General features: G+C 41.7%; 1 protein-coding gene and 1 non-coding gene across 14 annotated transcripts in view; one reads left to right on the top strand and one right to left on the bottom strand.

Moving 5' to 3' along the window:
- Window positions 1–2,526: 2,526 nt before the first annotated feature.
- Window positions 2,527–2,663, bottom strand: LOC112309538 (small nucleolar RNA SNORA2/SNORA34 family). The gene has a single exon (XR_002975269.2). It is a non-coding gene; the product is annotated as a small nucleolar RNA SNORA2/SNORA34 family (small nucleolar RNA).
- Window positions 2,664–12,234: 9,571 nt separating this feature from the next.
- The window catches only part of TBL1XR1 (TBL1X/Y related 1), a 144,314-nt gene continuing 129,246 nt past the window's right edge, over window positions 12,235–27,302 (top strand). For 4 of the 13 annotated variants that reach the window (XM_071220576.1, XM_071220575.1, XM_071220574.1 and 1 more), the window contains exon 1: window positions 12,600–12,633. The gene's annotated coding sequence lies outside the window, so the exon portion shown is untranslated. Of the gene's footprint in view, window positions 12,634–13,263; window positions 13,402–27,302 lie in introns of those variants that run through there. The other 9 variants (XM_053918101.2, XM_053918092.2, XM_071220572.1 and 6 more) reach the window with 5 other exon arrangements.

Raw genomic sequence — 27,302 nt, 5'->3', positions numbered from 1 at the left:
AATCCTTAATCTGCTCCCTAAACTCTTCTCTTCCTCCCTCACTCTGCATGCGCGTGTGTGCGTGTGCGTGTGTGTGTGTGTGTGTGTGTGTGTGGATTGGGGTGGCTATTCCAGATATCAGCCCTGATGTTGTCTGTAAAACACAAGTTTTGAGGAGCTTTCAGGTCAAAAACTTGAATTCAAATCCAAAGATGACTAGAGCCCTAGATACCATTCCTGCTTTTCTTGGCATTTCCCACTTACTCTGGCACATATTTGTGAAAAATAATGAAGTCCCATCTATTAAAATTTTTGGTTATAGTGGGTCTTTTGTACACTTTTTGTTATTATGTAACTATCTTACAGTAAATCAAGCTAGGGCAGCTCATTTACAGTGTCTACCAAATGCAAGCTTGATTGATGATAACTGGGGTTTCTACAACACTCTACTAGGTCAAGTATTTCCTCTGTACATTGGGAATATATATAGCATATATTTTAAAGCCAAGATTATGTAATTTAGAAAACAATGGTTTGTTACATACTGATTTAGGTTTAAGAAGTTGCTAAGGTGTGGGCATGTATCTTATTACTAATATTCTAATATGCCTTATTAGTAATAAGTTACATTCACATCTAATGAAAAAAATAGAGAAAAGAAACATTTTTACATAATTAGGATATGTTTTACTTTTTATTTTATTTTTTATTGATTGATTTTAGAGAGAGAGAGTAACATTGATTTGTTCCACTTAGTTATGCATTTATTGGTTGATTCTTGTATGTGCCCTGACCAGGGATTTAACCCACAACCTTGGCATATTGGGACGACGCCCTAACCAACTGAGTCAGCCAACCAGGGCTAGGACGTAGTTTATAACGTTTCCTAAGCACTTCTCACGTTCCCACCATGCTACACTTAATGGTGGAATTTGTGCCCCGTAGGCTGACCCCGGTGAGGAGTGTGCCCTAAATGCTCTACCCGCAGTTCAAAAGTTCTTTGAAAAATTTTTATCTTAAAATTCCACAATATGTCTTTGTTATGCTATAAAAATGCCCCCTCTCCCCAACACACATGACCTCGTGAATAAATTGATCCTTCAGAACAGTATATCATGTTTATCTAATAGCTTTGTTCTTATTAATCTATCAGATTGAGTAATTGGGCATCATCCTTATAGATTGGTTAATTTTGGGGGGGTCAAATTTGTTAAGCAGTAAATTTGTAGATAGCATTCTAAAAGACTCCAAACAAAAAGTTGATCTGTTCCAAATGTATATAATAATGATAGCTCACCTTGAATGCTTCGTGTCTTTACACAAATAAATAAATAAATAAAACAAACATAATCTTTGCCTTCAAGAAGCTCGTAGTCTAGTGGATGAGACAGACTGTAAATCACATAATCAGATGAGAACAAACAAAATAGCCACCATGATAAGCGCTGAGAAGGAGCAGTCCTGTTACTGAGACCATGTGAATGGCAGGGAGATGTGATCTTGTTCAGGGGTCAGGAAAGTCTTCCCAAGGATATGATGCTTTGAACTGAGCCCTGGAGGAGGGGTGAAAGTGCAGGGATAACCAGGGAGGGGGAGGAGGTGGACATTGGCATGGGGACAGGAGGGTGTCCAGGCAGGGGCTAGCTCAGTGGCTAAGGCTTTATGATGGAAGGAAGCACTGGGCATGTGATGAACAGGCAGACGCTCAATGAGGCTGCAACACAGAGCCCAGGACCAGAGGGGCACATGCACCTGGGGCTTCAGAGAAGCTTGGGCATTCGAGGCTTCTCAGCTGCTTTGTGCAACACAGAAGAAAGTGGGAAGCGATACTGCTTCTTAGTCTCATTCTAAACATGCATAGAATATTTAATCAATTCATAGGATTTAAAGAGATCTCTAAGATAAAATTTATTTCAAAGCTTTCAAGTATTTACCTAGACTACTCTAAGGAGATAATTTTATAATTTCACACCTCCACACAACATGCTCCTACAATGTACTGTGGGGCGTTCTCTTATTACTGTGTCTCAGTTAATGGGTAGTCTCGTTGGCATGCCTTGGGTTAATACAGGAACCCGTATCAGGGAGATCGCAGTGGGCTGCTCAGGGCAATGCACGGAGTTCAGCAGGTGCTTCCTAGAGTGGCCTGTAAGCACAGACTAGGCAGTTTGTGGAACAGGTGGAAGTGTCCCCAGGGCCTTTCTGCTCCAGCCAGTGGCCCCTTCTAGGCCTCTAAGCCATGGTGGACCAAAGCTTTCTACCTTGACATTTTGGCCCCTACCCTCTAACCTTCAAACTTCATGTTCCTACTGAAAAACTTTTCTGTCCTTTGTCCCATACCTAAAACCTTTCCCTGTATTCTGTTGAAAGTAGTTGCTCTGACACATAATTCATGTTCAATGTATTGAAAAGTCCTAAAACTTATCTGGAGCCCATGGCGTCCTGTCCTGTCAATTCTTAAGTTTTAAAAAAATGGTGTTTTATAAGTTTACCCTTCTCCTCCTCCTTAAATTATATCATTTAAGAAAAGCTCCCCCCCCCCCCCCCCGATGTTTCTTTCTAATGAATTGATCATTACATTTCCTAAGTTCTGAAATGGCCAGCAGACCATAGAAAGACATTGCTTTAGGCTCTTGCTTGAAACCAGCAGCTTCAGCAAACTGCTGGCCTTGATTTGCGGCCACATTTAAGAAAAGCTTTGGTGGCCTGGCCACGTAGCTAGCTCAGTTGGTCGGAGTTTCTTCCCGACGTGCCAGGGTTGTGGTGTCGGTCCCGGGCAGGGGAGCGTGCAGGAATCAACCAGTGGGTGCACGGAACAACAAATCAATGTCTCTCTCTCTCTCTCTCTTTCCTTTCCTCTGCTCTAAAAAGCTCAATTAATAAAAAAAATTTTTTTAAAAAGGAATAGCTTTAGTGATCACAGTGATTAGCAGTTAAAGCTAAATGTGGAAGATTTTGTATCTGGTTATGAGACAGATAGTTTGAGGCATTTGGTAGGACAATCAACTGTCCCTCTAATAACAAAATACGTGAAATTGCTTGGTTTTACAGATGAGCTCCCTTATTGCATAGCTGAGCTCTTTAAAGGACACAGTAACTGAGAGTCAAGTTTACTAACAGGTACCATTTCATCCTGCTGAGGGCAGGCTAGGGTCCTCCCGAGTACCCTGAAACATTCCTCTCTGGGGTACCGAGAGGGAAAGGTTGCTACTCCATTTCCCCTGAAACACAGGAATACTGAGTGTCGCTGCTCTGCAATATTGTTTTAGGCATCAGTTCCCAAATGGAATGTGGCGTGAAACATAATTCTTGCAGAGTTGCTCATGTGTGCAGCTGTGCATGGCATAAAATTCCCCAGAGCAAACCTTCGGGCTGCCAGACAGAGAGAGTTCGTCCTGAAGCACCTCTGTGCTTGCTCAGATTCACAAAGCATCGCCAGAGTCAAAACTTTCTGCCCCTTTCCTCACCACAGCGCCCCTCTGACTCCTTGGTGGGGGGGCGGGGTGGGGAGCTGTGGGGGGCCGAGTGGACGCTAATTTGAGTTAAAACTGCCAAATGGAGAAGACAGGGTCAGACTCAGGTAAATGGTAAAGTTTAAAGATTATTTCTTTAGAGCAGAAGTTGGCAAGCTAACCCGCAGACTAAATCCAGCCACAGCCTGGGGCTTCAAATACATTTTTAAAGGATTGGAGGGAACAACAACAAGGGAGATGACTACGGCCTACAAAGCCTGAAATATATTCTAACCTCAACAGTAAAAGTTTGCCCATCCAGCTTCAGAGGGCTTCCATCTCTCTTTCACTGCCCTCACTGCTCAGAGTCCTTTTTGACTCCTTAATACAAAGAAGTCTGGGCCCAGCCCTCAGCTCCAGGTTTATTTACCCAACAATTAGAGCTAATCCTCCTACCCCAGGCAAACCCTTTGAACTGGCTGCCTTTTCTCAGCTGGAGGGAGGGCGGGCAGTTCTGCTTCTTTCTCTTCTTCCCCCCCTCCCCCAACTTTCCCTCCCCTGGCTTCCACTGTGCACTTTGAAAAGGAGCTGCTGCTCCTCAGGCTGTTGGTACTCCAGTTCTCAATGCCCCAGGGCTAGGGTTCTTGCAGCCAGGAGCTTCTGGAGACCCAGGTCTTGGGTGTCCTCTGCAAATCAGGAAAGAGGTCTGCTCCTTGGGACTCTTTTGGGTTATAATACCTGTGTTCCTAAGAGAGGCTTTCCAGGACTCTGGGCTCAGCTTGTGACCTGCAATGCTCTCTGGCTGCCTGCCTTTCAGGCGCACACCCCTCCCCTCCCCCCAACATACCAGACTCAGATCTGTTTGCTGGATGGAGTGGTGGTTAAGGGCACGAACTCATCCACCTAGATGAAACCCCAGTTGTGACATTTACTAGCCAAGGAACCTCCAGCAAATCACGTAATCAGCCTGTGATTGGGTTTCCTCATCTGTGGACAGGGGATAATAATAGTTCCTCCCTCATCCGGCTGTGGTGAGGATTAAATGAGTTAATCTGCATAAAGTTGTTTTGAACAAGGCCTAACACATGGTAAATACTCAATAACATGCTAGCTTTTACTCCTATTTGATGTTCTGAGGTTAAGCCGTGTGTGAAGGCTGGCCTTGGCCCCGGTCTCCACTTTCTCAGGCTACTGCTCAAGGTGATGTCTTCTCGCAAATGTGGGCCAGGCCACCTCCAGTCTGTTCGCAAACGTGGGCCAGGCCACCCCCAGAGGATAGGGCAACACTGTGGAACAGGTCAAATGTGTGTGTGTGGGTTTTGTTTTGAAATGTGTTTAGGAGATTTCTTACTCGTGTATTTTCTATTCCTTTTACCGTACAGTAATAGTGGCTAAAAATACTTAGCTTTTGTGTGCAAGTTATAATCTGCTTTCTGAAACATTACTGAATTTACCGCATACAACAGCCCATGCTGGCACATGGGAGGCATCCATAAATGTTGACTGAGTGAGGGAGAGGAGCTATGAGCCTGCCAGCAGGCAGAATGATCTAGCATGGCTGACCAGTCCGTGGCCATGCACAACTGGTTGATAAATATTTTGAATAGCCACTCTGAAACAGTTAGTTGATGTGATTCCTATTCTATTAATGAGGATGCTGAGTTTCCGAGCTGGCTGATACTTTGTCTAAGATCACACAGCAACAATAGTAGAGCTACATCCAGAACCCCGATCCTATGGCCTCTAAACTAGCCCTGTGGCTGATATCCCCACTACTGAATATGTATAAAATCAAGTTTGTTTTATTAGATTCTGATAATAACCTGGGTACTGACAGGCACAGGCTTCCAGCTTTTTGTTTATGGAGATCACGGTATCAGAAGGTGATAGGGGGAGTTCTCTGCAGTCTCCGCGGGGCCCCCTTCGTCCCACAGTACAAGTGACTTACTGGATTGTGGGAAGGAGGTGAATGAGCACAAGATACTCTGGTGACGTCCCCTCTCTGCTGGAGGGGACTGACCTCAGGGCACAAATGCCCTTTGCCCCTGGGTGAGCAGTTGCCCCTGCAGGGAAAGGCTGAGCCTATTCAGTTCTGCCCTTGGCTGGTCCAGATACGTTTAGGGGAGGAGAAATTTTAGGAGCCCACTAGTATATCTAACTTTTCATCTCCAAAACTAAAAAATAAAAGATCAAGAAATATAAACACTTTCCCAAATACAAACACAGTATACCAAACAGTGTTCCACAGAATATTAGCTTTGCAAAATTTTGAAAGTTAAGTCTTTAAAAAGGTGGGTTCAGTGGGTTTATGAGACTGTCATACTGCATGGTTTCTCAGTCTGTTAATATGCTAATAAACACTGTGATCTCTAGAAGGTGGATTTAATATGTGGGATTTTCCAAACTTCTTTAATGTTGGAACCTTTTAATTCCAAAAGCACAGAGGCTACATGCCTATATTAAGTGGAACATAGTTTGAGAAATCTTGACATAAGGACAGAATATTAGTTGTTAAAAAAAAAAAGAAAGAAAGGAAAAAGAAAAGAAAAGAAAAAGGCTTTATCTACCCGAGGATGTTTGGAGCATTATTCTTATAAAGTGAGGTCGGCTCACTTCTATTGGCTATATAGTCATGTACCACATGATGATGTTTCCATCAACAGACAGGCCCCATAGAAGATGGCGGTCTCATAAGATGATAACGGAGCTGAAAATTTTCTATCACCTAGTGAGGCCATCACCATCATGAATGTCATAGGGCATCACTCATGTGTTTGCAGTGCCGTTGTTGTAAACCAACCTACCGCGCGTACCAACAGTATAGCAATACAATATGTACAGGACAAAACACGTATAATGATCACAAATGACTGTTACTGGGTTATGCATTCACTATATTATCATTTCAATCATTATGTAGAGAGTTCTCTTTCTACTTACTAAAAAAAAGTTGGCTGTAAGACAGCACGCCATGTTACACTGGCAGCAGCCTCATACTTCTCGTGTTTACTGCATTTCTTGGCTGCATCATCTTCTCATGTGTTTAACGTCATGTTCTATAAATTTAGTGTGGCCTAAGTGTACAGTGTTTATACAGTCTACAGTAGTGCACAGTAATGTCCCAGGCCTTTACATTCACTCACCACTCACCGACTTGCCCAGAGTGACTTCCAGTCCTGAAGCTCCATTCATGGGAAGTGCCCTATAAAGGGGTACCAGTTTTCATTTTTTTACTGTATGTTTACCTTTTCTGTGTTTAGATACAAAAATAATCACCATTGTGTTACAACTGCCTGCGGTATTCAGTCTAGTAACGCGCTGTACAGGTTTGTAGCATAGGAGCAATAGACTGTCCCATATAGCCCAGGTGTGAAGTAGTGTCTTTGCATAGACAGCTTTTCACCGTATGTTCACCTATGATAAAATGTGGTTTAGGTTTCTGACCACGTCAAGAGTAGAGGAGCATTGGTAATAAAACATTTGGGGCAGCAGATAATTTGAGGTAATAAAGAATTCTTCTTTACCTATACTCTCTAGTTCCTTGCATCTCAATCTATGATTTCAAATATCTTTATTGACGAAACCTAAAATTATATCTCCAGCTCCGAAACCTCTTCTGAACGCAAGATTCGTTTGTCTAGGTGCCCACGCTGTATCTTCACAGGGATGTATAATAGGCCCATCAAACTCGAAAACAAAAACCCTTGATTTTTCCCTCATCAGCTTTCTCCTCTCCCAGACTTTTTTATCTCAATAAATGGCAACTCCCTTCTTCCACTTGTTTGGTCTAAAATCTTGGAATCATTGTTTAAAATGTACAGACTGTAGCTTTTTCTAGCCAGCTCCTGCCACTATCGCCCATGCCACTGTCCTCTCCTTGGGCTTTCTGCACTGTCCCTGACTGCTTGTCCTCCTCACACTGCTGCACTATTGCATGGGGTCCTCTGCACAGGAGAGTCCTGTTAACACAGAAGCTGCATCACGTCACTTTTCTGCTTTCAAAACCTTCCACTGGCTTTCCATCTCGCGAGAAGAAAAAGGCCTTTCACTCTGGTTCCGGGCTTCCTCTCTTGCCATTCCTCTGCTTACTTCATGCCAGTCAACTGGCATTATTTTTATTCCTAGTATACAGCATACTTGTTTTTACTTCTGTTCCTTTGTGCTTGATATTCCCTCTGCCTGGACTGCTCCATGTTTTGATATTAGCACACTCACCCACTCATGTTATTTAATTTTCTGCTCACGTTACCTTAACTGAGCAGTCTTCTCTAAAATAATATACACTTTCATGCCGCCCCCCCCTCCAACTTTATTCTACACGGACTTTGTATCTGTCCTTTACCTGACTTGCTAGCAGCTACGTATAGTCACGTGCCCAATTTTTGGCCGACAGAGTGAAAGCAGTAAGTGCGAATGCCAGGACAAGTCCTGAAAGAGAAGGCATAAACCCTCCATTTCTCCTCCTTTCTAGCTCAGTGGCTGGAATTTGAATGGGAGGGCAGGAGCTAGAAAAGCCACCTTAGGAAACCAGATGGAAGATGTGTGTTGAGGCGGTAGAGAGATCTGGGCCCTTAATACCTTATCAGCTCTGGAGTGCTTACATTTGAATGGTCTCCTAGGAGAATAAACTTTTTTTTTTAAGTTGCTTATGCCATTTTCATATTACTTTTGTTACAGAAATGAAACTAAAGACTAACACAGACATGTGTTTTTTGAAAGTCTGACTTGCCCTTCCAACCACCACCTGAAACGGGACTGGAATGTAAATTCCACACCAGTGGAACCTCTGTCTGGTCCACTGTAAACAGCTTCTTGCACAGTGCCTAGTACACTAAGCATTCAGTAAAGGTTTATTGAATTACTGAGTGGCAAAACCATCAACATAATGGAAGGCCTTGAGTGTTGCCCTGAGGAAGCACATGGCTGGTCAGTATAAGTGATTGGTACAGCCCTCAGCAATCTGTGTGTGTTGGTTTCTGTTCTGACTGAATCACAAAGGCAGGATACAACCTGCTATTTCCATTATCTGAGAGGTATAAATACTTGTAAGATGGTTGTGTGTTTCTTTTGTAATTTAAATGAAGAAGGCTCCCAGGTAAAGTTCAGGTTGTAATGAAATCGGGTCACAAAGTCATGGAAAATTGTGACAAGGTTCACACTGATGAGGAAAGGTCACAAGTCGCATGCTAAGCACTGATGGAAAAAGGAGCTTGTGTGCTATGATCTTGAGATGTGTGGCCAAGATGTGCACCAGTGAGGAAGGCAGAAGCGGATAGCTGAAAGAACCACAAAGAATTGCACAAACTGAGTCAAAACGAAACAGAGACGTGTCACAGGGTATGGTATTAGCAAGAAGCTTGGGGGTAAATGCTGCAGACAGAAAGCCACTGAGTTCCTGGATGAGTAACACTATAAAAAGATTTATAGTGCCAGGATAACATTTTTGGTATAAAATATCTTCTTCATGCTATTAAGTTTGTTTTGAACACCTTAATTACATAGATGAACCAATGCAAACAATTTAAGCCATCATGGTGGCTTTAAAAATACATACAGGGATGAAATCCTGTCGACCTGGGATTAAGCCACTTTAAACTTTAAAATGTTCTATTTCCTGAGTGATGAAAGTTGCAAAAGTGTAAGCTATCTTGCCATACCACACCCCTGTGTGTAATATTACTGAAATAAAACAAGCCCAGATTTGTTTAGTCATTTTATAATATATATGTAACTTCTGGTAACAGTTACTGGTATGAGGTTTCTCTTTGTTGAGTAAATTAGCTAGAAAGCTCAGGAGAGCTTTCTTAATGTGCCTCTTTGCTTGAGAATTTCTTAGTAACAAAATAATTTCTCCTTTCTAGAAACAACACATTGGAAGCATAAGGGAAGCTTTTAGATTAGGAGAAAGCACCGAAAATTAGTAACAATAGTTACTTCTTTGTCCTATTCCTCACTCTTGTGCCTAATTATTGCTTGAAGTTTGGTGAGGCCTCTCATCTTGCATGGTGGATATATTAGGGTGACTGATGGGTAGGGTAACTATACATGCCACCTTTACATCGGGGCTCACTTATCTGAAGATTTCACATTGCGGCTGCACCGTCATTTCAGACAGGTTCCAGAATATAGCAAAGGGACCAAAATATAATTTCATTTAAAAGTCCTTAGCAGAGAGAGTCAAGGCTTTTTCATATTTAGTGCTCTGTGTGTGTGTGTGTGTGTGTGTGCCCAAAGATAAAGTTTCTTTTCAGTGAGCATGGCAGGAGAGGTGCCCTTTACTGGAACTACCTAGTTGATGGCACAGGTCTCTTTGGTGATTTTCATCACACTATTCAAATGAAGTAATTTATGCACAGAAATACCTTGTAAAGTATAAGCATGTAAAAAACACATAGATTATTATCATTGTGATAACTTCTGTTAGGAAAAAGGTAGCTTGGGGTAGGGTATAAGAACTTCAAGCTGGGCGCCCTGGACCCCATCAAACTGAGGAAGTGTGGGCCCACCCTTGCGGAGGGATAGAAAGAGGTCATTTTGAGAGAGAGTGGTGAGGGTCCCTGGTTTGAGATGACCCTATTTAAGAATCATGTAGTTGAGAAGTCCATATTCACTGGAAGAGGGGTTTGATTTAAGAGTAGCTGCTGCTTGGAGAAGGCCCATGTATGCAATGTGAAACTTCTAATAAATTTGTTTCATTGGGTGGATCAGATAAATGACCTCTAATTGTACTGAGATAGTTTACTTATTGAAGAGAGGATTATGTTTAGTAACTTACATATGTCATTAATCAGCTCTTTTAAGCAATTTAAAAACATAGGAAACTCCTGTATTCTCATCGCTTCTGAAATAAAGTTTTTGCAAAGGTGCTAGTTCTGCAGTAACTAAGCCTTGGCTTCAGACTCTTACTGAAGTGCAGACTTGCTTTCCTTGTGCTGTTTCCCTGTACACTGAGCACAGTGTTTTGGAAACCAGCAGTTATCTAAATTCCCATCGGGTGACATTGTTTAATCTGACATTCCCTCCTTCATACATGAAAATAGCTCCAAGGACCATCCACCAATCCACTGAGGTTCTTTAACCTCGTTTCCTGGTGGTTGGGAGAGAGTTTCCAATCCCAATCCTTTTTTCTCTGATGGTTAAACTCCACCCCCCACCCCTCCCACCCTCGTCAGGGGAGCCTCTGCCCCGCTTCCTCTCACCCCCAAGCAAGGGCTAATCAGGGGAAAGGCCATTGACCTTGGCTATCAAAGCACCTGTCTAATCACTGAGCTCATTAGGCCTCTGAGAGTCCAGATGCATAAAAGTTATTTCAAATGAACTTTTTTTGGGGGGTGTGTATGTGAAAATTTAGGTCTTTGATATTGAGAGCAAAAGACTAATGCTTTGAAATAATGACTACACCTATTTTCAAATATTGTGATGAAAACAGAACTCTTCATGTAAAAGGGCTGCAAAAATGGTATTTTAGTTTGAAGACAGTAGTAATTAAAAATAACAACAAACAGATTTCTTTTGGTCATATCTTAAGAGGGTGGCTGCTTTTTATGTCCTAGGCTTACACAAATGTCTTAAAAGACCTCCAACCCCGGCTTTCTGACGGCCTTAGGAAGATTAACACGTTTGTCTTAAAACCTGTGAGGTGCCTACCTCTTAAAAAACAAGGGGCTGCACCCTCATCCTCAATCATATTGTGACATCATCACTCACCAAAGTTACACTTTATAAACAGCCTTGATGTGCTTACACACACGCAGAAAGTACCTGAAGTGGGTAAACTTTTGTGGATGCTGCCCTAGAAGTATATACAAGAGGGGGCAAAAGTAGCGTTACAGTTGTGCGTACGGTTACGATGATTACCATAGCTTTATTAACTCAAAAGAATGTCACAATGCAACTGGAAACCTACTTTTGTCCACCCCTGTATTTAGTAATCACCTAATTACATTATTTTATTTTTGTGAAATGGAGAACTGATGGACCAAACCTTTCAAACAGACCCACCAGACGATAAATACCACCATATGTTTGATTCACAGTACATTTGGGCATAAACACTTCAATTACAGCTTTGTGTTTAGTATCAAAAACCCTTTCCTTGTGTGCGTGTGTTTTCTTTACAAATCCTGTGCTCTGGATTACATTTTAAAGATTGGTTATTACAGATAAAGCACATTTCCAGGTACGCTTCCGAGAAACATATGTATTTATGTACACAAAGGTGTGTGCACATTTTTTCACACACAGACGTGCACATGATGCCCACCGCGTGTGTGCGCTCACACGCGCACCCCGTCCAGGAAGGGACAGGCTGCCCCCGAACACGCGGGAACCCGGCCACCCTCCTCAGCCAAGTTAACCTCCGTTGCCACCCTAGCTGCCGCGCGAGCCTCCCCGCCTCAAATGGGCCTCGGGCCGCGGGGCCCACACCCACCCAAGCGGCTCTGCACGGGGAAGCGCGGCGGTGGGGGCGGGGCGGCCAGTGCCCTAGAGGCGCCTCGGAGCGCCTGCGGCTCTTTATTTTTAAAAGACTGCGCCGCACATGCCCAGCCCCCATCGCCGCCGCGGCGCGCGGGAGGGAGCGGGGCGAAGGAGACCGGCAGAGGCGCACCCCCACCCCCCAGCCGCGCCGCCGCCGCCGCTACCGCCTCCTCCCAGCGTCCGCGGCGCCCCTCCCCCGCCGGCCCCTCCCCCGCGCGCCTGCCCGGCGCAGGCCGCTCGGGTTTGTTTTGCTGCGCGGCCGCTGCCGCCGCCGCCGCCGCCGCCGCGGGCCTCGCGAGCTCATTTGTGCCTGGCTGGTCCCCATTCCTCTCTCCCCAGTGTTGAGTGTCTGAGCCGTTGGCTGCTCCGAACCGTTTGGCTCTTTCCCTTAGTAACAGCTTTTACCTTCTGCCTCAATTCCTCTCCCAGCTCGCGCCCTTCCCCCGCGCGCCGCTCCCCCTGCCGGCGGCCGCGTGCGCCCCCGCCCCTCCCCCCCGGCGGGAGCACCTCCGCTAGCCACCTGGGGACCCGCGCCGCGCTCCCCGCCCCCGCCCGCCCGGCGCCCATCCCCCGCGCCCTCCGCTCGCCGGGGTTATAATTGCTTCTCACCCCCCGGAGGGGTTATTTTGGGGGTGGTTGGAGGCGGCGGCGGCGGCGAGGAGGGGAATTTCCTTGTGCCTCCATTCCCGGGAGGGGGAGCCGCGTCCGAGGCCACCGTTTCCAGGTAAGCGCTGGGGGCCGGACCCCCGGGTGGGGGCGACCGCGGGCCGGGGTGGGGGGCGCGGGCGCAGGAGGCCGGGGGACGCCGGGCCGCGGGGAAATGGGCGCAACTGGAACAAGCATTTCTTCAACTTGGCCCTTTGGGGAGCCGGGGTGTGGGTGGGGGAGGGGCAGGAGGGGAAGGCATTTAGGGTGTCCCATCCCCCCTTTTTCCTCTCTGAGGCTTCTTTGAAATGCTCACGTGCCTGCCCAATCCCTACGCTTTCCTGATCTCGGGGGATCCTTACCCTTATTATGTTGTTGTCCCCGAAAATGTGCACCTTGGCCTTCTCCCCCTCTTCCACCCTTCGTGCATTTACACCCCCTTTTTGTGTGTGTCTTGGGGGGGGTAGGCTTTCAGGGAAGAATTTGCAGCAAATTGGATCAAGGAGCCATCATGAGGCCGACTTCTTTATAGCCTATTTTTAGCCGAGGAGAGGGATCTTTTCGCTGCACGTTATTTAGTTAAACCTCAGTCGGCAATGGAAATCTGCTTCCCTCCTTGGGCGCGTCCACGACCCCGTCCGGCTTGCGGGGGGTTGCCGGCGTCTGTTGGGGCTGTGGGTCCCGGGCGGGGGCGCCGGCGGGGGAGGGGCGCGCGGCCGCGGGGCTGCACTTCTGGACGTGTTTACTTGTAACTTGGTGCTTTTTTATCATCCTGAGAAGGTATTTTGAGTCTCTTTGAAGTTGGGTTCAGAAGTGTAAAATTGGCAAAGTTATTGCCAGTTTCCTGGTAAGTTTTGGGTGGCACATAGTCACATTATTTTCTGACTCTGTAAAGGCCACGTTGTGAGGGTGGTTTCTTGGTAACTTCCTCTTTGCAATCGATGTCATTTTTTGAACAGCAACTGACTTTTATTTAAGTGAAATATTAATCTTAAATGGCAGCTCGAGGGAAGCCATGCATGTGCTAACATGGTCAGTATTTTGGGAAGTTCCTAATTTGCTGAAACAGGCATCACTTTGCAGTGGCAACGAGATTAAATTTAGGTTGTGAAAATGGTGTGTTTCATGTAAAATTTGGGTTGTAATGGTTCTTTAAAATTGATCCTATTTCGGTTATCTAATAACATTTTCTAAAACATTTTGGTGATTGTAAGTGACAGGGGTGGGTACCTAGTTAAAAACTAGATTTTCTCAGGGTCTGGAGTTTACTTAAAACCTTGGACGGTGCAGGCACCAAGGTGAGTAGTTTTAGTACCTATGTAATTTACAGTTGACTTAGGAAAGTTTACTATTGGCTTTCTTGTTTTCCAAACCAGAACCTTCTGTTGATGAAAACAACCTTGTTAATAAAATATGGTGAGTAAGTGGGTGGGTTATTTTTAGTCTAAATGGTACCCCCACCTCCTGTAATTAAGTAATTATCTCCCTCCTCTTTTTTCCTAAAGACTCCTTTATCAGATTGGAAAAGATAAGGCCCTGGTGGTGGTGGTGGTGGTTTCATCTGCTTACCTAAAACAAACTGTAATAAATATCCTGGTTACACATTGAAGATCCAGTGAGTGACTCTTTGGCTATCCCAGTACGGTTCATTTTCATTTTTGTTAAATCAGACTCAAGCTGCATTGGTGTATTTCAGTAATTCTGACTTCCTGTGACTGTATGTTCTCACCATTTTAGTAAGTTTATAGTCTAGGGAAATAGAGCAGCTTTGTCTCCATGAAAATGGGGTGTATGTTGGGCTGTATCATGGGAGTTCACGGCAAGCATGCTTCGGAAATTATCACTGAGGGTTCCAGAAAGAGTTAGCATTTACCTGTGGAGGAGGGGCGGCGGTAGATAGAAAATATGCCTGAGAGTGGTTAGGCATGTGATGAGTTGTTTATACTTTTTGCCCTTAAATTGAGGTTTTCCTGCTCCTCTTGAATATGTTTTTTCCAGTTCTTTTATCATGCACTCACTGTCTGATGAATGGGTAATCACAGCCTTTAAACCCATAAATGAGTACTGTTTTTGCCATTTGAGTAGTTGGACTCGACCTATAGGGAAAAATACTAACCTGTATCAGGGTGAAAATAGAAAGAGTTTTCCTTACTATTAAAGAACTTAAATGGCTTAAAAATTGTTACAGCTCATCTTCAGTTAACGGAGTGATGTTTGCTTATTCATGTGGTGGAGACACATTGTAAATGAAGTGGCCCTTTGTGGAGATTGTAGTTTTGCATTGGTTGCTTCAAAGAAGTGTTAAACATTTAAATAAGTTTTTACATGTTTCTAGGAATCTTTTTGTTACTTGCATTCTCAACATCTAATTAAGTTTTATCACGATTACCATGATGCCTGCCTACCAAGAGAACAAGAAGTAACTGCTTCCTGTGTACTGGGAGCCTTTCAAGCTAATATGCAGAAAGGGTAGAAACTTAATGTAAACATAGGGGTTACTGATGAATAGAGATGTGACTAATGGACATTTTGAACAACAACCTGTTGAATAAATACATCTGTTCGCACATTGCAGTGATAAGTGCAGTCTTGTCAAATGAGAAGCCGACAAAGGAATTGTCCCATAATTTACTACAGCATCATTACTATGAAGAATTTCTGATTTGACCCATTTTGATAAATTTAGTAGAAAAATTTGTTGGTTTCATTCAGTTTCTGTATTTGTTAATATATAAAAGGAATTGAGAGGAATATGAGTGGTAGTAAGTCGGGAGAGAGGTGGCAGAATATTGCCACTGTCCGGGACATTGTAGTTTCTAGTACAAGTGAATTTGACTCATTTCACAAAAAAATATTTTACTAGGTCACTGAAATGCAAAAAAGGAAAGCAGTTAACATTGAGACATTTATGCAGTCCCATAAAACAGAAGGGCCAGGCTCCTAGGTCTGAATAGTAAAGAGTTAGTAAGAAGAGTGTGTCCAGTTTGGAGACTACCATGGTGGTATATTCTGCTCTATTACCAGCAGAAACTTGAAAAAAAATTTTTTTGTGAAAGAAAGCTATGTGGAGAAGTTTCTAACCACCACCTCTGGTATTGGGCTCTGCTAGAGGACCCTTCCGAAGAGCCACAGGAAAGGGACTCTGCTTGGGCTGTGCTCTAGGAAAGGTGGGAATTGCTTTGTGTGCCGTCATACCTCAGGCTGACCCTGTGAGATGGGTGGGTCGTGTTGGGCTTTTTTGTGTGGATAATGAAACAGAGGTGCACAGAAGTTAATTCACTTGTCCAGGGCCAGAAGATGAGCAAATGATGCACTAGAATCCAAACCTGGGTCTGTCTGAGCCCTGTTGCTTCTCGATGGTTGTAGCTGTGCCAACTTTTTTCAGCTGTTTTGTCAGTCTTCTGGGTAGATGTGCTTGTAAAAACTAGTGTTTCTAATCAAGTTTATAGTTCTGTACTTGTCTTTCTGTACCAACTGGGTCAGGTGATTATATGGATAAATGAAATTCATGGGATTCAAACATCATTGTGCTTACTTTTCTAGAACTGTTTGTTTGATAAGATGCAATCTTGTCAATTGCCATGTTTTCTACCTTAAGATTGACAGTGGTGAAGTGGCCTCTCCAAGTGTACTGCCTGCAGAAATAAGAAAATGTGGTTCCATGCCTTCAGTTCAGAAGGAAAAGCAAATTAGACTATGCTCACCTTTCCTCACAGTACATACTCCTTGAATGGGAAACATCATGTGTCTGGTGTAGTACAGTTGATTCCATCAGAGATCCTTGAGGCCAGCTGCCTGGGTTCGAACCTCAGGTACCATCCCTTACCGCGTGTGACCTTGGGGGAGTAACTCTCGCGGTATCTCAGGTTTCTCCGCTGTGTCATAGGGACAGCAGACTTCGTAGAGCTGAGAGGATTGAGAGAAAGAAGTGTGTGTGTAAAGTGCTGAGAACAGTACTTGACATTCAGCAAGCATGATGCAAATGTAAGGTGTTTAGATGATGATGATGATAGGTTTGGACTTGAAGTTTGCTTCTTTGTATTACATTTTATTTGCTTGTTACTTATTTTAAGTGGGGGCATACTGTCATAGAAAGCATTTGGCAGGTTTATTTCCCAAGTTCCTTGTCAAAGTGTTTAAAATAAACTGGGCTTCCCTTGTTTACTGTTAAAGTTGCGGTTTAAGTCTTACCTTGAAGAATTGAATTGGGCTTTAATAATATCAAGTTACATGGTTGGTGTAGGTACAGTGGTGTGTCTTTGATGCTGTTCTGTCACTTGGGCTTGGACTTTTTAAATCCACTTGTACCATTTGAAATATTTTCCAACTTAAAATTTTTTTGTTTTCCAAGGCCAGGTTTGGCAGTACCTAGGATCTGCTTTTTAGATTGGAGTGATTTCTTCAATGTGTTACTGTTTCTCCAGCCTTGACCTTTCATTTGTGTTCTTGCTCCATATTTCAGCTGCTGTCAAGACTGTTCTACTTGGAAGTTCTGTTCTCTAAAATATCTGTGGGCCTTGTCTTATTTTTACTCTCCACTTTTTACCGTTCTTCATTCAGCAATAATGGTAACAACTACTGTTAGAGTTGTGTGTGTCAGGACTACACAGATGCTTTGACAGGTACTTGGGACACTCTTGTGGGCGATGCCCTGATTTTCACCTTGGGGAAAGCAAGGCTCAGGGAGTAAGGGGCATGTCTGTCTTTTAGCCAGTGTACTGTCTTCTCAGTGAGTGAATGAAAGGAATGAATGAATGGTTTTTTTGCATTAATTTTTCTAGTAGGTTGCCCTGAGCAGAGCAGCCTTTCTTCTCCACCTGTCTTCTGTAACTACCGATAGTGTATTTATTTAAAATACTGATTTCATCACGTCAGTTTCCCTGCTGGAGAACCCATTATGGCTTCCCTTTGCCAACTGGATCGAGTTCATATGCTTCAGTCTGGCTTTTAAGTCTCCATTCTACCTATTCAGCTTAATTTCCCATTCTCTTCCAACTGGGATTCTTGCCTGCCTATCAAATACTGCAGTTTTCCATACTCATTACTCCGTTGCTTTTGCTCATGCTGTTCCTTCCCTGTGTCCTTTTTAATGGCCTGATTTCAGTCCCACTTCTTCCAGGAAGCTTTTCTGGCCATCCTGACTCAGGATGTTTCTCTGAGATTCCCCTGACCTAGTCTAGTGAATATCACAAACTCCATAATTATTCATTGTTTTATGTTTGAATATGTGGCACATCACCCCAACTACATGTCATATTTCTTGGACCTTTTTTTAAAAAAAACATAGTACTTAGCAGAATTCTTGACTTCCATAACATCGTCATGTTTAAAGGGCCAATGCTAAAGTAACAGTGACAGTCATGTTCGTGTAGGAGAAGCTGCTTTTTGAATCATGGCTTCAAGGTTTAGGTATGCTATAGTGGCATTTAACTGTTAGTCTGTTTTTTTTTTTAACCTAGTTAAAACTTAGAGTGAAATGAAAATTAATTTTGTCTTCTTAATTCAGGAATGGTAGCCACAGTATTGGTGAAAAACCTACTGTAGTTGGGAGTCATGTCACACTAAGTGGGCTTTTTCTGGTTATCTTTGTGCCAATTATAACCTCAGACTTTGGAATTTATTTACTTATTTTTAATTTCTCAGGCTATTTTGCTCATCATGTTCTTGGTAGTGTGCCTAAATGCGATTTTTTTTTAGCTGTCAGTATGTGTAACAGCAGTCTGACGAGAGCGGAGTCCCATTTGAGCCAGTGCCATGGATGTGTTAACATTCCGTGTAAGGTGTATCTGTCATACTGCGTAAGTGGGTTTAATCTGCGAGAAGAATGTCATTGTGACCATCTCGTTTCAGTAGGTTTTTATGGTAAGACTGTGCTGTGTTGTTTACAATCAACCTTTGTAATTTATTCAAAGTGCAAAAAATTTGGTTATATCCTTCTGAAATTTTTAATATTTAGAGTTTTAAAATATAATTTTTAGCATGATTTTTATCTGTCTCAAAATGAGTGCTATGTTACCTCGCTTTCTGAGGGCTTAGATTCTTAGCTCAGAATTAATAAAACCAAACTATGAGGGTCATGCAGAAAGTTCAACAATTAAATTGTAGTAAACATAGAGTATTCAGATTATGGAAGAGATTTGTGTGTAATGAATAGTTTGAGGAATGAGGAAGAAAAGGTATTGAGTGTTTAAACTGGGAGTTTGCCACTTTTTTCTTTCCGTAGCTATGAAAGTTTCTTTTAGGAGGTAGAATTTAAAAAACAGAAGAACATGAGGAGTACAGGTCAGAGGTGGTCATTCCAGGATCTTAATAGAATAATTCTTCATATGAAATGGTACACTGTGCTCTCAAACTTTTTTTAAAAAATAAAGATGTTAACATTTTTTAATTGCATTAGAACAGTGAAGAATTTTTACTTTTTAGGAACTAGATTTCAATCTACTTATCTTCTTTATTTTGTCTGAGAACAAAGGTGGTATCTGAGCTTTTCTTTTCTACTTTTTCTTGCATTGTGTTCTATTCAACACTGAGTGATAGGACATTATAATGAGGTAATCAGTGACTTTTTTTCCTTCCTGTTTATCTACTTGAATGGTGCGAAGCATTTCAAATTCTAACATAGATTCATTCAGCAAATTAATTTTTATCAGCTTTTGTAAAGCCATAGTTATGTGGGTAATGATTTAGCTTATAGAAATGTGCACTGTAAGGGGATCACGTGAAATAGTACCTAAAATTTGCTCACTCACTCAACCAATACTCACGTAGTCAATTCTCGTATTAAAATTCTCACATTCTGTCATAGTATTTTCTGAATAGTCAGAAAGTACTTGACATCAGCATAAGCAAACCCCTTGCTGGAGAAGTTACAGCCTATTTTGATGGTTACCTTTAACTGCTAATAAAAAACAGATTATGGGTTAGGGAAAGGTGTTTTGTGCTTTCCCCTTAATTTGAACAAGGTAATCGTGTAGAGCGTGTACTAATTTTGTTCCATCTCTATTTTGCTGCTATTACATGTCATTAACTCATAGTATAAGGCAATTGGGTCATCTACTTGGGGTTTTTGAAACAAGGTAGTAGGAATAATAAATTAATTTCCTTAACATTTTGTTTTTTTCTTTTTCTATATAATTATCCTTTTGTGGGACAGAGTTCATAATAGGTGTGTGAATTTTTAGATGCTGTTTGTAGCTGTGGCAAGGTTCTTTTGTACCTTTTAATATAAAAATGTAGTATATACTTAAAATTTTCCTTCACTAAAGTGATAGGTTTTATCTAAGTCACCTTTCTCTGTTTTTTTTTAGTAAGTCCTGTACTTTGTGAGATCATGGACAGGTTAGGGGTGCAGTCTGCTATTGTGTCAGGGAAATAGTTTTCCCATTGTGCAACAACTAAAACTAACAGGCCCTCCCCAGAATTACTTTTTGACCTTGGACTTCCTTGTGTCCTGCCAGCAGAGGTCACCAGTTTTAACACCTGGTGAGAGATGTTTTGTGTGACTTGGATGGGTCTCTTACAGATGTGTTTAGAATTGATGTTTATAATTTTCTTGTTAGTATTTATAGGATCTTCTCAAAGACATATTTAAGTGAAAAAACAAGGAGGCAAAGATCTTGTGTAGTCCGCTGCCATTTTAGCTTAGAAAGGGGAAGAGGAGTTGGAAAGGACACATACACGATGGAGTATGTGTATGTGTGCTTGTTTTGTGTGTTTGAAGTGACTCCAGAAAGATCCACAAGTGTCTAGTAACAGTGGTTTGTGGGGCAGGGGTGGGATGGGGAGATCATGAGGTCAGATGTGGGAGAAACTTATTTTTGTGCATAACCTTTTGAACTGTTTGAATCGTGTTAGTTTTAACCATTTCAAAAAAAAGAAATGCTTGTGAAAAATGAAGGGTTGCAGCTAAGAATTCTGAATCTTTTCCACTTGTTTCAATTTGGACAGTCAAAAAAAGAGAAAACTGTGCTAATTCTCCCATGCTTTTCAGTCAGTTCTTAAAGCGTTGAAACTATATTTCTGCATGCACTTAGTCTTATTTCTCAGATTTGTAGGCAGAATTAGAGCTACTGAGTACGATTAAAAATGGCCATCAAGGAACACATATCAAAGACACATGGACAAAGCCAGAGGAGGGTAGGATTGAAGGTGGGAGGTGGGGTTGGGTGGGGCAGGGATGAGTGGTGAGGGGGAAAATGAAGACAACATTATTTGAACAATAATAAAAAATATATGAAAAAAATAATAACTAAAAAAAATGTTGGTTCTGTTTCATGATTATGTCATCAGACCAGTGGAAATATAGTGATAGTGAACTGGTGATTTTTGAGTTCTACTCAAGGTTGGTAATTACAAATTAATTCAGTGTAAACTTTAAGAGATTGTGGTTGTGTTGTTTTGTCAAGGATTTGGAAATCAGGTGAAAATTGGAGTTCTCATAGTTTAGTAGTTGATTTTAATAATTATGATAATCTTTAATAAAGTGGGGTTATGGAACTATTGATACATATCCTGATATTCATGGACCCTAACATGACTTGTGAATTTAGATACATGTAATATTATTCCAAGGACAGATACAGTAGGCTCTGATTCCATTTTTGGGTGCATTTGGTGTCATTTGTAATGGTACATTGGCTGTTCAGTTTACCCAAAGAATCTTGACTTCTAGTTGTGCCCATCAGTTTTGACTTAAGCTGGAAAAACCTCAGAGAAAGGTTGCGTCTGTTTTGGTGCGTTTATTTCTGCTGCTGTGACTTGGCACCAGCCTTTCCTGAGAGCAGTGCCTCTCTTGTCAGCGGTGAGAGGAGTAGGTAGGGTCTGTGCCTGCTCTTTGGCAGTAACCCCTAGCTGTACGGTGTTAATGCGGTGAAGTGCTCACCTCTGAAGCCTGTCAGCCTTACTTATTAGCTATGTGGCTTAGAGAAATTGTGGAACTGTTTCCATTGGTCTCCACTCTGAAAAATGGGAATAACCAATGATTAATTTTCTTCATAGACTGTTTGTGGGGATTGAAATGCGAATTCATGTAAAGCAGTTATTATAGGGTCTGGCATGGAGGAAGTACTCAATAAATGTTAGCTACTATTTGGTGCTTTTGTTAGCTGCAAGAGGAACAGCTGTAGAGACGGGCAGAAAAGTGACACCCCTCCTGTAAACCTGTCATGACTTCCTGTGGCAACTGCAGAGAACAGAATGGTTAGAATTCCCAAGCTAGAGAGCTAAGACTAATAATATATTTGGTGACTGAGCTTCTGTTCACTCTAAAATGACAATGCGTCCTGGGACGCTTCGTTATGTCTCCAATGCATATGTTGTTTTACAGTAATATATTGAATTTGGTCACCTTTTTTTAAAAAAGATTTTTATTTTTATTTATTTTTAGAGAAAGGGAAGGGAGAGAGAAGGAGAAGGAGAGAAACATCAGTGTGTGAGAGGTACATTTATTGGTTGCCTCTCCCAGTGGGGACCTGGCCTGCAACCCAGGCATGTGCCCTGACTGGGAATTGAACCAGTGGCCTTTCATCTGGCAGGCCAGCACTCAGTCCACTGAGCCACACCAGCCATGGCTGAATTTGGTCACATCTCGATGTGATATTTTAAAAAAAGAAAGGTTGCTACCTTTCTTGAAAAATAGCCTTTTTGCTTCCTGGAATGGCATCTATACCTTTTTCCAGTCTCAAGGAGATCATACACTGCTCTGGTTCTCATTGGATGCTGTGCGTGGACAGATCAGTCATTTCAGATGGGCATTTACACTCTGCAAACAGTGACTTGGCTTCTCACTAAGAAATACATATGACACAACACAGGATGTGTACATGTGCACAAATACTAAAGTAAGTTTTCAGGAAATGATACTTGGCTTTAATTGCGGTACATATATCCTATACTCTTTTTTTTGTTGTTTTGTTTAAAAACATGCAGGATGATTCAAATACACAAAGTAGGAAAGGGGTTCATTCATTTTTACAAATTTATGGACCCTTGGACTCACGGTGTTCATCCTGTAAGAATTGTGAGGGCCTGCTTGATAACTTAGCATCCTGCTCTTCAGCTTTTGGCGTTGGCAGGGACAGACAATGAATGTGCTCCAAGACTTGGTTAAATCTGAATTGGATTGTTGCGTGGACTGGTCCACATGTTCCTGATACTCATGTGCTCTTTCTAGTTTATTTCCCCTTGTCCTTTTTTCCTCCCCTAATTAGATCCCTGGCTTTTACCTGATAACTAATAATGCCGTGCTTGGTAGACTTTTTACTCCTGGTTCTTGATCTTAGCCTGTGTGCTCAGCCTATACACCTACTGATGCTCTCCCCTTTGATCTTGGCCTTCCCTCAGGGCTCAGAGCATAAGCACACTCCATGTCCTTTGTCTCTTTAAACCAGTCCTTACTGTACAGGTGTTTCTGTGGCCCAGATTGGCTCTTAATTCTGACCTCTTCTTCTGATCTGCTACTGCCCACATTCTAGAGTGTGAACATCCTGTTACATTCTTCCTGCATTTTACTGTGGAATGCAGGCTGGCGGTGGCATTAAATTTTCACTTAATGGTAAGTGGTGATGAGACGGAGTTGGAAGATAGAGGATGGTCAGAATTGGAAGAAACAAGGCAGGCCGCGGTAACACTGTTAGGGCGAGCTGGGGCAACATCATCTACTTATGGCTCCTGGTGAAAATATCTACGCAAATTTGAAGTATCGGGTGTTTGGAGTAGAGGTTTGGGGATAAGAAGTTTTGGTATTACCATTTGGAGCTTTCCAGAGTAGAAGATGCCTTTTTTCCCTGCTTTCATTTTTATTGAAGACTCTTTTGTTAGAGGGAGCTAGTTGTCAGAAGGGAGATAGTGGAGCTATGTTCTGGAAACCAGAATTTGCCATAAGGGAAGATTTTCAGTTTTAGAACTTGGAACTAAAATCATTGCCACAGTATTTCAATGATATTTAATAAATATTTATACTTACAAATAAAAACAAAATTTAAATTCAGATATAGAAGTTATCAAGCATAGTACATTTAAGACATTAATTTTCATTTTCCTCTGAATGTTGTTAAAACAGACAAGGTCCTATTAAATAGGGGCATAAACAGAGTTTGTTTTAGAGGCTTTGTGTGTTTTACCCTTTGTTTACTTGTATGCTGGAGTGTACTTTGTTTACGTAGATAACTTAATCTTTTCTATTCCTAGGCTCTGCTTGTATGTGGGCATGAATTCTAATTTGTTGCTTCTCTACTTGGTTTGCTTCATTTGACTGGGTCGTATACTCTCATGCTGCCTCATTTCATCTGGTCTCATTTGCCTTTCTTGCATTTTCTTCCAAATGACTCATGTGTGTTGCTAGTACATAACATTGGTTGGTTGGTTCCTTTGGTCTGACAAATCAACATATAAGTGACTTCCTACAAGTGAGAACTAGTAGTAACAGGAAAAGTGGCTTTTTTTTTTTTTAAGTTTGAGCATAGCAGCATACTGATTTTTTTGATAAATATTGTGATACTTGCACATGGCATAATTTATATGAATACATATATGGCTTTATAGAGTGCATAGCAAAGACATTTATACATACTATTTTGTCTGGAATGATATAAGATGCTCAGTAAATGTCAGTTTTCTTCCTGTTACCCTCCCTCTATGGGGTTTCCATCATACTCAGTACAAAATTCAAATGCCTTTCCTTAGGCTGTGAGGGTCCCCCCAGCACAAGGTCCTGCTCTTGGCCACCTCACAAACCTTGCCATATTTCGCAGCACCCTCCCCCTTGTTCACTGTGATGAGCGTGCCAGCTCCACGCCCACTGTACAAGCTTGTTCCTATCCCAGTGCCTTAATTGCTTTGCTCTGTGCCTCAGGCTTGGCCCTGAGATTGTGATATGCCTGATTCTTTTACGTCACTTAGACTTCAGTTCCAGTGCCATCACCTCAGAGAGGTCACACAGAAAGGTCACACTGGAGTGTAGCTGCCCACTCCTTAGCCATTTTCGGTAACAAGACCCTCTTATTTTCCTCATAGTGCTTATCTCTCTCTGCAATAGCCTGATCATTGATATATATCAATTATTTCCAGTGTTCTTTTTGTAAGGATGAACCAGTTTAAGACTATCAGCTTGGTCATGGAAACATTTCTGAGAGCACACGTCACTCAAATACATCTCAAATACATATATGTAGATATGTGTGTATGCATACACACCTCTATAGTTAAAATTCCATGAGAATAGGTACCTGGTACATGTTCAGTTAATATTTTCGTGAAATTGTTCTCTCAGAAATGTTCTCATGAGCAGCTGATAGCCTTAAGGATTGGTTCTTTACAATAGAACACTGAAAATAATTCATTAAAAGGTCAGCATTTAGGGGAGGGTTGGAAGAGGCTTTTTTTACATTGATATGTACATTTGGAGGCCTAGGGACCATACGGGAGTGCCCCCCACTTTTCTTGGAGGAATGTACTTACAGATGGTATTTGAATCAATCTGGAGAAAATAAATGGAGGATTGTTGAAATTTGAGAATGTGCTTGTGCTAATCATAACTGCTAGATTTAAAGAGTTTAACACTTCATTTTCCTTAAGTTAAAGATGAATGTTTCAAGTAGTAGGAGGGCTAGATTATCCACATTTATGGTAATATAGATTCTGGAGATTTTGTAATTTGCCTTTACTTACATTTACCTGTGACATTGTCTGGAATAATCATAGTCAATTTCCCAAAGTTGGTATATGAATCAGAACTCATTTAGTTGTGCAATAGAAACTCAATTCAAATTAGCTTAACCCGAACAGGAGAATTTATTGGCATATGGAATCCAAAAATGGTTTGAATAACTGAACTATAGGAAGGGCATTGAGTCAGCCAGGCTTTAGGCAATTTAAATGCTACCAGAAATTTCTGTTAACAGCTTTTTTTTTTTGGTGAGTTAGTTTCGTTCTCTCATAGTAGATGGGCTTTCTTGATGTGGAGGAAAACACAACTTGCCAGTGCCAGTGTTTATTATTTTCTCCTGCTTTAGAGTAGGGACTCCCTTTTTCTCTGTATTGTTCGGAAAGTTCTTGAAGCACTGATCAACTTGGTTTGGGAAAGTGCTCACCATGGCCAGAGGCCACATAGGAAGTATGGCTGCTCCTGAGTACCTGGTGGGAGTGGGAGGAGAGCAGTGGGTCTGACAGTTGAGTAAACAAGAAAGCTGCTGGGGAAACAGCCTTTTCTCCCTTCCCGCTCCCCTCCCCCCCCAAATGTGTGTTCATTTATACTGGGGAATGTTGTGAGTTTAATCCATGATAGAAAGCTAACTGAAAATTCTCTTTTAACTACAATAGAACTGGCACTTAAAAATTTTTTTTTTTTTTGCTCAGTGGTTCCTAACCTTTTCAAGTGTAGATCCATTTTTAAAATGAAAAACTGAGGTCCCTCATAATAGTAATTGTAATTTTATGTATCCTGCCTATTGCTAATATGTGTATCGAGTACTCAGAATGAATTATATAATAAAAAAATGGATGCTATTTATTTTGGTTTTGTTTTTAACATTACTTCTGCTAACTTAACATAATGGAAACCAGTATTTGAGGGCAGCTGTTAGAAAATTATCAACAGGTTAATTATACATATACAAGGGCTATTTTAATATCTGAGGAAGATAACTACCTTCATCCTAACCAGATATTAAATATTTTTAGCGTGTAACAAAATTAACAAGTTTTTTATTCATAAGTTATTATTTAGATCAGTGCATCATCAGCTCACTAAAATAAGAAAATAACCGTGAAGAAAAAGCCTTTTGTGACTTGACGTAGTAATCTTTCTGGATTTCAGTTGCTTCATCTTTAGAACATTGAACTGGGCCCTGACCGGTGGTTCATTGGGTTGATTCATCAGCCAGTACACCACAAGGCTGCAGGTTCCATCCGCAGTCAGTGTAGGTTCGATCCCCAGTCTGGGTGCATGCGGAAGACAACCAACTGGTGTTTCCCTCTCCCTCCGACTTCCCTCCCTCCCTCTCTCATATAAACATCTTCAGGTGAGGGTTACAAAAAAAACCAAAACATTGAACTGGCCCTCTGAGGTCTCTTCTGGATTTAATGCTCTTTGACCTTATGGTTGCATAGGTAATTTAAAAATGAAGTCAGTGTTCAGCCATATGAAATGGAAAATGTACTGATCTCTTCAGGTTAATCATTACCTGAACTGGTTTTTTTTACAGAAAACATTTGCATTTCTCTGACACCTGGATTTTGAACAGGTTATCTATACAGAAAATATTTTTTAGATGTCTTAAGAAATGTCCGTTATGCATTAATCTCCAAGTTCGGGTGCATTTGTTACATCCAATTTCATTGTAGAGAAAATGAACATATTTTGAGAAGTTTTTGTAATGCCCTTATTTTAATTGTATGTTGAATGTCAAAGTCAGTAACTTTTCAGTATTTTACTTTTATTACTTTGCCATGTGTACTACATATTTTTGGAAACTGTACTGAAATTATTTCTTAAGTCCTATTAAAACTGTTCACATTCATAATTTTCTAAATGCTAAAATAAATCCCAAGTGTTGCCTGTATTAACTGAGAACCAGTGTATATTAAAATAATTTACAATAAAATATTGATACCTGAGTGGTATAACAGGAGAAGGAGAGGATATGTGTTAGGGCATAAAGATGCCAAACAGGTTGGTCTTCCCTGGCAAACAGTTTGCTTTATGTGTAGCTTACAGTTTGTAAATTGGAGAGTGCCAGTGGGCAGGAAAGG

Source organism: Desmodus rotundus, chromosome 2, assembly GCF_022682495.2.
Source record: "Desmodus rotundus isolate HL8 chromosome 2, HLdesRot8A.1, whole genome shotgun sequence".
Lineage (NCBI taxonomy): Eukaryota > Metazoa > Chordata > Mammalia > Chiroptera > Phyllostomidae > Desmodus > Desmodus rotundus.
Note: the sequence above shows the minus strand (reverse complement) of the source record. Positions and strands in the feature narration are given on the sequence as shown.